This window comes from Lethenteron reissneri, chromosome 16, assembly GCF_015708825.2.
Source record: "Lethenteron reissneri isolate LAM-NWPU_2019-01 chromosome 16, ASM1570882v1, whole genome shotgun sequence".
NCBI classification, from domain to species: Eukaryota; Metazoa; Chordata; class Hyperoartia; order Petromyzontiformes; family Petromyzontidae; genus Lethenteron; species Lethenteron reissneri.
Window position 1 is genome coordinate 7988542 of NC_083794.1, and position 13304 is coordinate 8001845.

Here is a 13304-nt window from a genome sequence, read left to right on the forward strand (position 1 = left end):
CGGCCACATCAAGGCACGCTCATTCAGAAAATACACGTGGTTGTGTTGAACACAAGCTCCTGCAGGATTTGTCTGGCAGCAGGAGTGATTGAAATTGACCTAAATTCCTACAGGGCCATAGGAGTCACCAGATTAGTGTATGGGAGCGTTTAGAGTTATTTAAAAGTCAGTAAGAATCTCACCTGAACTAACGCTTCAAGCGTGCGCACGCCAGGGAGTGTGCAGGGGTTACCGTTCCTGCGTCAGAGTGGCTGTCACATGACCCTTGCTCTCTACAATAGAGCAAACTCCCTCTTATCCACGGTGACATGGCAGGGGATTGATATTGCCGTGTTTGCGGAAATTACTCCTGTTATCCACATGGCTATTTGTGGATAAACAAGAACAGGATACATTTTTCTGGAATTTCTGATTTATGGCTCTTTTCCACCAAAACAAATATAATTTTCCATGGATCGATTCGGACACGTGGATAAAAAGTAAGATAAGTGGAGGTTTCACCGTACTCCAATAGAGTGGGGCATCTTCAGACTACGGTTGAGAAGGTCAAACTGAAAGGATCATGTTCCTGATTGAGGAGCTCCCTGCTGAAAGTTTTCGGCAATAACAGAATCACCCTTCTGGTGAAACTGTGGATAGGAATTCTGCAGCATAGGAACCCACGGGATTTTGCTTGAGAGCATGTCACGTGGTAATGTCATGCCTGTCGTACACTCACAAGTGCATTGGGAATGCTGACTAAATTCCCCATTTCAGGTCAGTGCAGTTGGCAGTACCATACCTGAAGAACAGAATTGTGGACTGGCAACAGACGTCAGTCATATTACTTTAACAATAACGCAACTACTAACTTTATTAGTAGGAAATAAAAGTCTATAAAAATGATATGACCAGTATCACATATTTTTCCAATTATCTACGGCCAAGTAGGTGGTGATTTAATGCATTTGCGTACAGTACTTATTTTGTTACACGCGATATTTTTTGTTTACACTTTTGAAAGCCACTCATTTTGTTAGACGCACAAGAATGAGAAACAAAAATGTGTAGAGTTATATTGCAAACAAGAAATGTGTTTACAATTACTGACAGCCACGTAAGCACTCGGTTACATGTTTCGTTGTTAATGTCATGTATAATATTTGCTTTTATCGCTGCAGAGTATCATCGAGTTTTAAGGATTTCAAGAGGGTACAGTTCACGAAGTTTTGGCCAACTTAAAAAAAAAAAACTTTGATGCGTAGAAGAAAAATCCACAAATCCCAATAGAGCATTCTCACTCTCGACACAAAGAGACACACAGCTTAGTTGGTGTACTCGCATCAGCATTGGCACTTGATATTCCTGGTACATTATCTCTGTGCGATTCACCAACACCACGTTCCACTCTCTGAACTAGAGGCATTCACCACTACTTCCCATGTTCGTTTTCCTCGTGAGCCAGACTACGGTACTGGCCCATGCTAGCTCGAGTCTCGCCTTGCAAATGGCCATTCAGCTTCCTTCTCTGCTCAACAACGCGTTCAACAAAATGGACCGGCATTTCAGAACTGAGAAGGCCACCACTTGCCGCCAACTTCCTGCAAATGCCCCCCCCCCCTCCACCGCCCTACCCCGCAATTTATGGTTACACGGAATGCGGCAGAATTATTGCATGTTAACATATACATCGGTAATTTAGCGAGCGTGGCCGGTGCACATACGTCCTCTGCTAACACGCGATATGCGAGTCGCTTATTAAAACAAGACCGCTGCCCTCACCAACCGCTTTCCTGTTCCCATTTATCTTCATTTTTTGGCACTTTTTTTTTCTTATTCCCTCTCCTGACTGCAGGCCACATGGAGGCAATTATTCGTGGTCCTGTGTTACGTTTCCTCAGGCATTCTGACGTCTGGCGCTATGCGCCTTTATGACAAGGCCCCCTGCACTGCCACCCCTATACAACCACCACCTATGCAATACAGCCCCCCGCTGCTGCCAACTCCTATATATACTCCTATATTACCTCCCCCGCCCCCCGATACAGCCGCTCCCTATGCTAATGATGGCTCTGCCGCCAATCCTTACACTGCCACCCCCTACACCACCGCCACCCCTGTGGGTTTGCCCGTTTCTCCCCATGGAAGCTCAATCAATTTTCCTTGGAAACTTCTAATCCATCTAAGTCCGATCCATGGCCCCCATTTCCCCGGTCAGTCTCCCCTCTCGCGTCCCTCAGGCCTTCGCAACAACCCTCCCCACTACTTACCCCCAGCTTCACCCATACCTTAGCCACGCCGTCTATTTTTTGTGATATTAAATAATGAAACTATGTGTGTGTGTGCGGTTAGGGCGATTATTATTGCTGCTGCGAGTAAATCCTGTTTATTTTCCAATTTTTAATTCAATTTGTATTTTCTTGGGATGATTTATGCACCAGCACGGTGTAATTTTTATTCGTCCTGCACGGCTGCATTTTTTTATTGTGCAAAGCTGGAAAATTCTATTGGGAATCCATTGCTCAAAATGCTAGTTAGCGCAGTCAGCTAGAGTAGCATTTTTGTGACCTGGTGCTGAGAGGAACAATAGATTAAGCGAATAAAACATTTAAAAAAACATTCAACGTTGTACATATAATATATTAATCGGGAGCCATGAAAACAAACATTTCCCAAATGTAATTCCGATTGTGTTCTCGGGGTCAGGCCATGACACCAACCATGTATACAGATCTCTTGCGGCACAACCCTTCATGTTAAAGAATGGCCACAGAAGCAGATATTAGAGAACTACTTCAAAACGCCTTTCAAAGTCACCTCTGTTCCACACTGCAGGGGCAGCACTTTTCCACTTGACCTTCCACTGAGAATAATGTACATCGCACAACAGTCTACAAACTGATATTTTTGATCTGCAAAGCTGAAATTGTATCCCAATTAATCGAAAAATGACAGACACCGGGCATGCGGCCTCCAAACCACAGGAAACTCTCCGCAGTGCGCACAAAGCATGACGACGCAATAAGGACGAGTGATGACAACTATGGTGTCATCAACGTCAAATAAAAGAAGACTGGGAACTTTATCGGCATTCTGCTGCCATTTAAAAACTAAATGCTGCATTAACAAGCACCTACAGGCCAGAAATGACACAGTGAGACTTAACGGGGATTATATATAGACGATAATCAGAAGGGCAGTAACAAAGCGTCTGTTGATCAAACATATATTCATATTCTTGCAATACACGCACATAATTGTGCATGTAAGAATTTTGGTTTTTAATTCATACACGTTGCACTGAATAAAAACACGTCACCGCTGCAGCCACCAACTGGAGGCACTACCATTCACTTCAATCTTAAAAAAAGAATCGATTCTTGGAAAAAACGCAACCCTAAATTGCGACAATGAATCAATTGGCTGACAGTGAGAGGAGGGGGTGAATCGGTCCACTCCCGTTGCATATCGGTACAGCTACAGCTCCCTAGTCAATCCACTGCTAGACGAAGGCCTCCCCACACCGCACGGCTCATTGGGATCACGTGACCATATTTGATCATGCTGGCATTGTGGGTCGGTGAAGGCAGGGATAATAGAATTGTGTAGTGCAGCACAATAATATATTTTTCTGCACTGCCCTCTACTGACAACGTAGCCCCACAGCAGCCTATAGCATCTGTTTTACGTTCAGTTGTCACCCATCCGAGCACTATCCAGTCTCTAATGTGGTGATTTCATCCCCACTAATTATACAATTGAATTGCAATTGAATTGCGTCTGATTAGACGTAAGTCTTGAGAAACAGGCCCAACGTTTGAATAAGTAAAGCAACCTACAGTGATTGCCTGCCAGCTCACGTTAGCCAAATACAACCTTGGCCAATTGTGTGAACCTAAATGGCGATTAAAGTTAACTGTGTCTAGGGGTCACTAAAGTAGGTTAACATGTTCACAAATTCCTCTTTTGTTCGCGCACAATGCTCTCATTATGAAAGGCCACGGCTGATTTCCCAGCGGGGACATCAGGCTCTGGTTGCGAGGAGACCCAGGGGGCAACATGAATTTACTATTTTTAAGATAGTTTCTAACAATGAAAATAAACCTTTATTGGGGGGGGGGGGAGTAGGAGGAGGCGGTGTTATTTTTACAGCGGTGCTGAAATTTACTCAGGTTATCTGGGACGAGCAATTTACAGCTGTGGCTTGTGCTTATCAAATCCACAAGAGTCACAAATGCCGTGGCCTTGATCTCATTCAAATTAGCCGCGGTGTGCGTACGTACACGGATACCCACATTCACTCAGAGGGTCTGGGTTCAAACTATGCTGTTGATTCATTAGTTCCGCATTTCGTTTATTGTTTCAAATAACGCTTTATGTGCAAAGTGCTCTGAGTGCATCGGAAGCTGCCTACGTTTCTGCTTAAGCTCTTAGCGAGCACACGCGCACGCTCAAGATTTGTCCAAACAGCGTTTCATTTCTTCAGGATGTTTATTCAAGAACAGTCCAACTGTTCGTTTGTGTGTTGGCGCAACATTTTTTGTGACGCACGGTCCTGCTTTTCATCTCGAGATGGTTTTTGTAGGAAGAGCGGGAAGAAAGCTCATTCAGGTACAAAGACAGACGCGAGGGGATGCGCGCACATTCTGGAGCGGCACTTCAACTTGTGACGCCACAACCAAGGCCCAAGCACGCAATGATAAAGTCATGGCTCTGGAAGAAAATATGCCCAGAGTTGTTATGATATACAACACATTAATAACAGACATCCCTTTGACAATCCACTGCTGGATGAAGGGCCTCTCAATGCCATGTCAGTCATCACACGGTGAGCGGAGGAGTTTGTGGTAGAGACCCAGGACAGAGTCGAGATATCATTCGCCACTCTTGTTAGCCGTGGACGGGAATCAAATTCAGATCACGTGTTCATAGCGCGGGGCGCTAACCACTGCGCCACCGCTGCAAAATAGACAGTCTTAGTACACCTGGTTAAATAATAGTCATGATGACCTATCACGTGCTGATACCGAAATCATCCAGGACAGGCAGGTGTTGGCACGCCGCTTCAAACAATTCGCCAGGAATGTCAGTCTCTCGCGAACCCCATTCCCAATTATTAGGCTGTAATGATGCTTTGATTCATGGATTACAATTGATCCCTTGACTGGAAATACAGGCGTGAAATAATACGTATAAGATACTATTCATAATAACAGTTTTTGGTTTAGCCTACGTGTTAAACCGTATAGGATACTATTATTTACAACGTACGCATTAGGTTAATGGGACTAATAAGCAATACAAACGAGATTGTAAAAAAAAAGAGAAACAACTAAAATTATTAGATTCTTGAATAAAAAAAATAATGGCCTTGAATCGTGACAATTCATTAAATTGCTGGGGGTTTGGAGGTGAATCGTTACATAGAGGGGGAGCCACAGGGTCCTAGTCCGCTCCCTGTGAACGCACTTTTGGGGCCCTCCGCCTTCAAGAGTTGGGGAACTTCTCACGTCAACAGAGCAGGGGGAAATACGCCACCTGCTGCTCAAGAGGGCGTACTGCTACCGGGCCTTCTGTCCGTGACACAGGCGGGTAATTATGATTCTTTATGTCTCCGTGTATAATTATTTACTGTGGCTCTGTGGCTCTGACCAAAGGGGAACTCTGTGGCCACTCGCTTTGCTTGGGGTGTTCAAAAGACGCTCAGCGTGACACCGTCACGGCAGTGCGCGACAATGCGACGGGCAACGAAATGTTTTGACAACCCTGGACGCTATAGAAAAAATGTCTGTCTGTTGTAAAGTTGGGCATATTGACAACACATTTTGATGTACCGATTTTAAAGGATTGCAATATAGAAATGACTCCTGGGATTTGGTAAGCCAAATCACTCTAACATGTCAGAGTCTGTTCTAATAATGCCCCATTATTGAAACTCTCTGGTTATATTATCACCGTCATAACACTACAATCGGTCTTAAACTTGTAAATATGGTGTATGAACGTAATCATGAAAATCTACTTTTAAAGGTGATGTCATTGCGACATTTATTATTTAATTCCAGTATTAGTCGACAAATCAGCAGCTGTAGAAAATGAGAAATAACAGTTACACCGCTTAGTTTGGCGGTGGCATGCTGCAGAAACATTCAAAATAGTTCAAACTCTCAATTACCCATCGGTGACAAAAAGTAATTTTGGCGAAATGTTGTTTACAATGGTCAAAAGCATCATTTATAGTTTTAATTCGATTAGCCTCCCGTCATCATTTTGCGCACCGCCAAACGTTCTCGGTTTTTTTCTGGTGACTTTAAACCGCGCTCAGAAACCCAAACCGCGTCGTTCACAGACACGGGAGAGACAACTCCTCTCGCGCGAGTGTCACGCGCGGGTGGACGCCGCGACACGGGACAGCTATTCCATGCATCACCTGCTCGGGCACACATGTCCTCCGCTCCTGCACGTTCCTGCAGCGCCTCTTCAGCCACGACACCAGCACCGGACGCGTTCGACCATTAAACACGCGATGCGGCTAAATATTAAACTCACGGTCGTCGTCGTCCCCCCCCCCCCCTCTCTCTAACTAACTAACAACAAAAACTAAAAATAGAGCCCCCTAAAAAAAAGCCACGATAATTTAACGAAAGTGTCGACATAGAACAACGCTGAGGATGAATTCGCCTACGTTAAGCGTGCGAGAGCGTTCGCGGTGTTCGAAGATAGAAGTTAAGGAAGGTGCACCGATAACGCGTCGACGAAAGAAAGGAAGACTGCTATGTGGCTTCGCTTGCCAGGGTAGTGAACTTTACCCAGCAGTTCTAAGAATGCACCGGCGAACAATAAACCCCAAGACTGCCTCAGCCGCCAGCCCCTCGTGATTGGGGGTGCGGGGATCGTGAAGCTGTTGTCTCAACAACACCTTCCACGGCCACCCAATAAACGACAACCAGTTGCACAAACCACTGCGCTCGCGGACAGCATGGCTGTGTACAGAATATTTCCCCATTCAAGGTGGGGTTTTTTTAGACGGATTGTCCCCGAGACTGACAGTGAAGGACCGGTTAAGTGAGCGGTTAATTGATTGGTGATTTGACTGCCCGGCTGATTGATTAACTGGCTGACTGAATGACTGCCTTGTTAATCGTTACAAGGTATTTGTGGTCTCTCATGAGAGCAGGAAGTTCTCTAGTTTCATGGCGACGCAGGAATTTGGTGTGTGTTTACACTAAAGCATTTGTTTGTATACACATATGTGACCAGCATTGTTTACTTTACACGTGTATCTGTACGCACAAAGGGACAAGACGGTTGAATAAATGTATGGATGCAAGCATTGCTAGCCTAAACAGTAACCCTACGTCATAACCCAAACCCTCGCCTAAACCACAACCCAAGTCTAATCCCTAGCTTACAACTTAACACGGAAATAGAATCCCAGCCCTTACCAAAACTGTTCGTCTTTATTCTACAACTGGCACGAACCCTGTCACTTAACCAAAACCTTGGTCCTCATCCTGACCCAAACTCGAGCTTTAGTTTTGGGTCTAGCCTCAACCCGTCAGATTCCACGGAATGTTTCCCAAAAACCTTTGGTACTACAGAAAATCAGTGCCAGCATCTGCTACCGTTACAGATAAATAACAAGGCTCTGAATTTCGATTTAAAGCTTTCGTGACTGCAGGGAATTATATTCTTGGATCTTTCAGGTAAAGTCACGTAGAAGGGAAAACATAAAATAATAATAAAACAGCTTAAAAATACGCTGCCAAGCTTAGCGGTGTTCATTGGGGCGCTGTCTTTCCGATAGCTCTGTTCTTCACCTGAGGACGGCTGCTTGTGTTGTGGCCGAAACGTCGTGAGAATTGTGTTATGTTTTATTCTTATTATTTGATTTCCCTTCTACGTGACTTTACCGAAATATCCAAGAAAACAATACTCTGATTAAGGCACCACAAAATGGCATCATGTTTTTTGTTCATATTTGAGTTAAATGTCTTTTCCCAAAGTATATATCTAACTGTGCCATGGAATCGTGTCGTAAGTGAATTTCCATTTTGAACTCTCGCAGAAAGCACTGCATCACCCCATGGTCATCGAACGACTTCTGAGATCCATTCAATTGCATGTTATCCACACGAGGAGCATTGCACCTTCTGGCATGCCCTTGCTATCGAAGTGTTCATCACATGGCAATCAAACCGCCAATTATTTTGTTGTCAGAGCTTAATTTTATTTTGATTTAAGTGAAATCTAAACCTTAACACGACATTATTTCGTGCAGTCATTGATGACCACGCCGAGACCATCAAACCGCTACGCACGAGAACCCAGTGGAATAATGCTGCTTGCCTGGACTTGAACCCAGGGTATCAGCCAGGCTGGCTCAAGTTCTCCGACCTGGCACACGAGTCCTGTGAACCGCCCAGACACATCGCCATGTGTCAATGGTGACCGGCGCGTCGTTTCCCTCCTCCCCACCCCCCGCGCCTTGCACGCAGATCATCCCACCATTGCGAAGCGCATGCACGCTAATTTGAGGATTGGGCAATGGCAGGAACGCTATGTGGAGCGTCCGGGAATCCAGACAGCCCAAGTTCAAATGGCGGTTATGCAAACACCACGAGATAACTAATGGCACGAGGAAGAGGAATGGCGTCGTGGGTGATCTAAAATGAAGGTCTCTTTGTGAAGCACGTTGCTGTCTCTGAAATGGATTCTTGATTCATTCCACAAATTGGATTACACCCCATTCATAATGGATTATAACACATTCCACCAATTCCTTCTCTTCTGTCGAACTGCACGAGGTGTATCTGACACATAATGGGTAAAATGTGCCATGCGGGCAGTGCCCGTGACAACGACAGGCAAAAGCCTTCTCTTCTAAATGGGAATGTAATCGGTACTTTTCCAGCTGCTGGCTGGAGTTGGACTTACCCACCCTCCACCTCACCACACTTCACTGGACCTCTGCAGCTTCACCCATTCATTGCTGGGGTTACAGGGACAGCATCAGGCTATATTCTTAGGTTTTTTCGGTAAAGTCACGTAGGTAAAAATTTTAAATTTAAATTAATAAAAGTAAAATAAAAATCACGACGTTTCGGAGGCAACACAAGCTGCCTCCGAAACGTCGTGATTTTTATTTTTATTTTACTTTTATTAATTTTCATTTTAATTTTTTACCTACGTGACTTTACCGAAAAAACCTCAGAATAGGAATCCTTGCAGTCACGAAAGCTTCAAATCTAGAAGCATCAGGCTAAGTGATTTTTCCCTGAAGTGAACACTGCCCTAACCAAGTTGAAACCTCAACGCTTCCTCGTGGCAACGTGTCGTGATGCATCGATGCACATCGTCCTCAGTCGTAATCAATCTCAAGATAGTGTGATGTAACAATCCGTCAGTGTATATATTCAAACATGAATTCATTTATACATACATGCATTAATTAATTCACTGATATACTGTACGATATATATTGTACGCTGCAAATCGAGTGGACATTGTAAATAACGGAGATTGTCACCTTCCTTAATAAACTACAAGATACGCTCAGCCATAAAGTGAGCCACACACAAAGATCTCCTCCTATGGACTGTTGGGGCAAGTGCTGTTTGCGAGCACATATTAAGGCCAGCACTGTATGTGGCCAGCACCACACCCGGCTACATCGATTACTCGTTTAAGGCGAAGTAAACCTAGAAGAGACCCAGCAACGATTCAGATAATTGGCACTTATGTCATCCATGGTGAGGGAACTGAACTCAGGGTGCCGTGTTCGTAGCGCTGTGCGATAACCACGACACTACCGCTTCCCCGCACACAACAAAGAACGTGAACAGACTGTTGGGGCAAGTGCTGTTAGCGCGCACCTATGAAGACCGGCATGGCACACGAGGGGGTGGGTGGCCAGCACCACAACCACCGCTCCCCACGGACACACGGACACGTGGGCGCGGAGGAAGAATCGCGTGGATGGCGAAACAAATGGAGTGTATATAAATACATCGGATGAAGGACAGGCAGTGTAATGTGAGCGACACTGCGAGGCGTTTACAGCGGTCTCTGGGGGGCATCGGGGCCGTGTTTACGTTCGCCCTGGCGGACCACACACGCACGTTTACAGCGCACCGCGTCGCGCACGGCGCTCGGATCTGCGCACTCGCGCGCGGAGCCTTGCGAGCCAGGGGACCATCGGCCACCGACCCAGAACGCGTAAACAAACACAAAGCAGAAGCCCCCACGCGCTCTAAATCGCCGCGTAAAGACGGCCTCGCCACCAAAGCTACGAGGAATGAAAAAAAGAGCCCGGCGTGGCCAATTTATTTTGCCGTGACCCCGTTTTGAACAAGCGTCTCTAAACTCCCCCATCTCTCCTGCGTGGCTCAGAGTGGTGATGTTTAGACCGCCGGGCGTCTGACGACCAGAGGGGCAGATGTGGAAACGTGGCCGGGGATTGGACCCCCCCCCTCTCCTCCTCCCCTTGCCGAGGATGGATAGCCTCACCGCCGTCTCAACGCACGCACCTTGAGACGTAGTTTACGGAATTAATGTGAATCGCGATGAATTTCGGTCAAATACGTTGTTAACGTTTGTTTATTACCCCAACCCCGCCCGCCCGCCCGCAAGGCAACCGCAAGCGAGTCCCACAAACGCACGGCAGGGTTGGACCATGGTGTTCTCCCGCAGAGGAACATTGAAGTCCAACAAACGTTCATAAAACGTTTATATAACCCCCCCCCCCCCCCCATTTTTGTTGTTGTTATGTTGTTGTGCAACGCTGCGACGCCCACGTTCAAAGTAATCAAGCGCTCGCAGCGGTGCTGTGGGGGGCCACCCAACGTCTCTGTCATCTTGGGGAGATCCCACGAGAAATGGGAAATATTTCGCACTGCACAAATCATAACAACTCGTGCGCCTTCTTTGGAGCGAATAGCAGGCAGAAAGGTCGACTGAATTATACCGGGGAAACGCGCCGGACTGTGGAGTGCGGCTCTCAAAACCAGAAGTTCTTTCAGCCCTCTATCCGCTATGAAGAAGGGCCACTTCCTGAAACGTTGGCCTTCTATATTTTTTTGTTATAAGAGTGTACATGGCGAAGCTGTAAGCACGATCTTAGCTTGTGTTCCACTGCCAATTGTCTTTTTTTTTACTTGCTGCACTAGCAGGAGAGCAATGCAGGACAGTAAAAAAAAATTTACATCGATATGCAACCGCATCTCAAGACCCTACGTACAACAGTGTGATACGGGTATCCTGGGTAAATAGTCTTATTTATTTTATATCGAGAAAGGAGTTTGTCATTGGCTCAGGAAAATGTAAAGATTGTGAGCCTGGATTTTACCAGCGTAAGGAATGGGGGAAGGGAGTTCCAGACCGCAAGGGCAGCAGGGGAGAAAGGATGGCCTCCCACTGTGCGAAGATTGACCGTGGGCTTTGAGTAAAAATCTTGGTTGGGGAAGTGGAGAGTGCATGGAAGGGAATAGAGTTAAAGGAAAAGAAAGAGGTACGCGCAAGATAATCCATGGAGGTTCTGAAAAAAGGTGAGTCCGATCTTGAAATCGACTCAAGACTGGATTGGGAGTCAGTGGAGGGATCGGAGGACTTAGGGTGATGCGGGCATGGGTGAGAATTCTGCCAGTGGCCAGAGAGAAAATAAATGTGCAGCGATCCATCTGTTCAGTGCAAATTTGTCTCGAGCTATTCACTTGCCTCACAGCTCCGCATCTCATTACTTAAAGAAGCCCCACGTTAATAAACATTTTGTTCAGCAGAGTTAAATGCAGTTAAACAAATAAGTCAACGCCTGTGTTGTAGCCAGAAAAAAGGGGGAAAACCTATTATCAAACAAGTCAAAGTCGTTACTTCATCCACAGTGAAGCTGACAGGATAAATGACCTAGCGTACATGTACACGTACTCACTCAGCTCAGAATGTTTTAGCTGGGATTATGGCATTGGAGGACCCTGCGCAACGTCAACGCTGGCGGCCACGCACAGCTCACACGGGAAAGGTCACAAGACGGCTCAATAAACGTGCAGTGCCCCGCTTATCAAGTACTGGACTTTGGGGTCATTGGAAGAGCAGGTAAAGCAAACAGGGCAACAATGCACAATGTGCTGCTATGTGATGCCACCCGTGCCTGTCCATTATTGGCCCAGTAGTGTCGGTAGGCGGTTTACAATTCACGATTTATGGCCAATAACTTTTTTTCCCCACTGCAAAATCTGCCACTGGTTATAGGCCAATAAGAAGGGATTTTACATGTGCAAACCCATACATTTAGTAGGTCAGCAATTAAATTGTATATTTGGCGTGAGAGTGTTATTGTGCGAGTCCACAGTCAATGCCACAATAACATTTGTGAATGTGCAACATATCTGAACCAAGCCCTTTCGTTAGAAAGGTAACGCGCATTACTGTGTTTACCAAAAAATAATTTGCAATTGCTATGCAGGCATTTGTGGTCTCTGGTGTGGTTTTTTTCTTTTCAATTGCTTCATGAAACCTGCCATCACAAAATAAAATGTGATGACAAATGCCAGACGGTAAATATTTTACATGTAATAATAAATCATGAATCATTCATCATTGTCTATCAACTGCTGGATGAAGGCTTCACCATGCCATGGTCATCGTCTCTCACGATCTGCGATGCGACAATCCAACTCGCTCCTGTGTATGAGCTGATCTCATTGGTCCCTGGTGGTCATCCTCTCGTGCGTGTTCCCTCCTGTGGTTGCTATTCCATGACTAGTCTCGCATTCATTTTACCTGTATGTGCTGTACAAGCCCAAAAGCTTGTATTAACATTTAACAAGATATCGCTGATATGCATTTTCTCTCCGATCCACGCGTTTCTCTTTCTATCTCTCCATGCTTTTTTGCGCACTTTAAAGTTTTGTTCCACATTCTTTTTGTCCATGTTTCTGATCCATTTCATGACAGATAATATGCATCGATGAAAACTTGTTGTTGCTTTAAATGATCAAATTTTACCGAAACCACTCCATCCTTCTCTCGTTCACCTCTATATTTCATCACATTAATTCCCGTGGGATCGATCCCGACCCTGTTGCCTGCTGCATATTTGGAGTTTGCATATTTCTCTTCCCGTGGTTGCGTGGAATTTTCTCTGGGTCTATCATTTGTAGCCATGTCGCTAGTGAAAAAGAGCTATACATGTATAGCTCATTGGGTTTACCTGGTAAAATACAAAATTGCTTAACTAAATAGTTGAATATTTTTTATTCGGCTTGTGCTTATGAGAGCTTGGATGACGACAATTTTCCTTTGAAAAAAAGGAATGAAAATGCCAAACA

At 45.5% G+C, this 13304-nt stretch overlaps 1 protein-coding gene across 2 annotated transcripts in view; it reads right to left on the reverse strand.

The window, feature by feature from the left end:
* Positions 1 to 13304, reverse strand: part of LOC133342906 (rho GTPase-activating protein 7-like) — a 153631-nt gene that overhangs the window by 111409 nt on the left and 28918 nt on the right. The window contains exon 1 of one of the 2 annotated variants that reach the window (XM_061552282.1): positions 6410 to 6550. The exons of the other annotated variant lie outside the window; for it this stretch is intronic. The gene's annotated coding sequence lies outside the window, so the exon portion shown is untranslated. Of the gene's footprint in view, positions 1 to 6409; positions 6551 to 13304 lie in introns of those variants that run through there. 2 annotated transcript variants of the gene reach the window in all.